This window comes from Elephantulus edwardii, unplaced genomic scaffold (assembly GCF_000299155.1).
Source record: "Elephantulus edwardii isolate Elephantulus edwardi_28Jun2011 unplaced genomic scaffold, EleEdw1.0 scaffold00260, whole genome shotgun sequence".
NCBI lineage: Eukaryota > Metazoa > Chordata > Mammalia > Macroscelidea > Macroscelididae > Elephantulus > Elephantulus edwardii.
The window spans coordinates 3,350,128-3,352,526 of record NW_006400010.1 but is presented as its reverse complement, the minus strand read 5'-3'; the positions used below and the strand labels follow the sequence as shown (position 1 = coordinate 3,352,526).

The 2,399-nt window shown below is 38.8% G+C and overlaps 1 pseudogene; it reads right to left on the bottom strand.

Moving 5' to 3' along the window:
- Nucleotides 1-315: 315 nt before the first annotated feature.
- LOC102844580 lies at nt 316-771 on the bottom strand (annotated as a pseudogene).
- Nucleotides 772-2,399: the final 1,628 nt, after the last annotated feature.

Genomic DNA, 2,399 nt, shown 5'->3' with positions numbered 1-2,399 from the left:
ACAAACATCCTATGAGATAATGTCATAGTTATTAGAACTGTTCACAAATACTGTTTTTATATCTTTTTAAAAAGTATCTATGAATTTGCATACAAAATCTGTGTACATTGTGTTTCACACGTCCCTTCACTCACATAACTTTTACCCAACGAAATGTGAGTGGATATCGTGAATGTCAAATCTAGGTAGAAACACTCCTGGTTTTTGTACAGTTAGTTCATCTGAACCAACCTTTACTCTGCCACAGCAGTTAGCAAAAAAAAAAAAAAATGTAGTTAAACAATGATTTTATTGCTCAAGTACATAAAGACAAATTTATGCAACCAGGGCAGAGGCTGTGGATGATTCATATTTCCAAGTGGGAGGAAGGACTCTTTTTGTCTTATAGTATCGAGCCAGTCGGTGAATTCGGCTCTCAATCAGGATCAGACGGAATTTAGCATCCTTATCCTTTCTGCTCCTTTCAAGATGCTTTCGAACAGCAACAGCTTTCTTAATGAAATGGCAGAGATCCTCAGGAAGATCAGGAGCAAGTCCTTTGGACGTAAGGATTCTCAGGATTTTGTTGCCTGTCACAAAACGCACTTGTGCAACACCATGTGAATCTCTGAGGATCACACCGATCTGGGAAGGAGTTAGACCCTTCTTGGCTAGTTTGTAGATCTGCTCCTTCACGTCGTCAGACGTCATCTTCACCCAGGTTGGGTCGCTGCAGCTATAGGGCAGAGCCAACTGGGACAAGGCCTTCCCGGGAGCATGCATGCGACCCATGATGGCGGCAGTTAGGCAACGAAAAAGAGCAGTTAGCAAAATTTTAACCCAAGTCTTAAAGTAAGATGCACTGGAGCACAATATTTAGCTGACTTGTGGTGGAAATGTAGAGGAAGTGGGAAATAAGCCTTGTATTAACCAGTTAAGATTTTGGAGATTGTTACTGCAGCTTAGCCTCATCAATTCTGTTCTGATGGATCAGAGTAATGATTACTGCCTTCTCCGGTCTACAGCAAAAGAAACAGGGAAAAATTATTTGTCTGTGGTGACAGCACTGGTTAAGTAAAACCAGAATTCTATCAAAGTAGTCTGTCTCAGAGCTCATAAAGTTACCCACTGTATTATACAGCTATGACTAATACATTTGTTGTGAAAAGGAAATGCCCACTAACATCATGTGAAGCCCTGTGTTGAGCTTTTAACAATGCAGAGGTGGATTATCATGTTTAACTCTCTTAAATTTGACATGTCTGTACTGTTTACAAATCACGTACACATGCATAAATCCTACTGTTGTTCTATCAGTTCCGAAAGAAATGCCTGAATGTTATTGCCTTCAGGCAAGAGAAAAATAAGAAGAGGTCATAAACAGTTTCCTCTGAGAATTCTTTGCAAGTATCTCCCTGGAGCTACAAAAAAATTTTTAAAGGTTTTAATAGCAGACTACCTCCCATCTATTTTCTTGTGGTTCCTGTCTCTGTAAGTGGCATGGCAAAGAAATTCCTATGGACAAATTTTCTTTCATTTATCTATTCCTTTAGTATTTGTTTATTGAGCATCAATTATATGTGAGATTATTCTAGGCACAAGGTTTCAATGATGAACAAAGCAAGTATATTTCCTTCCTGAAATTTATATCCTGATGTAGCCTGTAGGGGACCCCTGATGATGCAGTTCATAGACAGTTCCATTGCTAACCTATAGCTGGCACCTCTCTGATAGTTCAAACCCACATCTCCTTGTGAGAAAGATAGGTAATACCCTCTTGTGCAGTTTATAACCTCTAAAACCTGCTGGAAGATCGACTGTGAGTTGGCTTTGATTGGATGTTAAAGAGAATATTAGAGAGAAACAGAGAGATACATAGATAACATGAGAAATTTAATATTGTCTGTTACTGACATGGTCTCAATTGGACCCAAAGTGTTCTTGCCTTTTATTTGAGTGAAGAATAACTTATAACAAACGTGGAGGAACAAACTTTATTTTCACTTGTGAAAAAGGAAGCTAGCACCTTGAAAAATGTTCTCTCAAGGAAAGGAAGTTTTGAGGGAATATTTTTAGGTTAGTTTAAGGATGTGGGAAAGGGTCCATGTTTATTCAGCACTTTTAGAAAGAAAAGGAGGGGTTATCTAAGAAAAGGAGCTATTATGCAAATCATGAGTTGAGCAGCTGGTCTTCAAGATGGAATCTGTCTGGTTAGGTGCTTTGTCATTATGGGAACATAATGTCTTCATGGCTTCTTTCTCTGGAAGGTCATATAGAAGTCACACTTTCTGCTTCTTCACATGCAGGGCACCTGAAAACTCTTTCAAATAACTTAAAACAGATACTGTTAGTGAAGTTAAAGGTTGTTAGGAAAGGAACAGCTGAGGCTGCCTGTGTTAGCTGAATTCCAGGCTACTTAT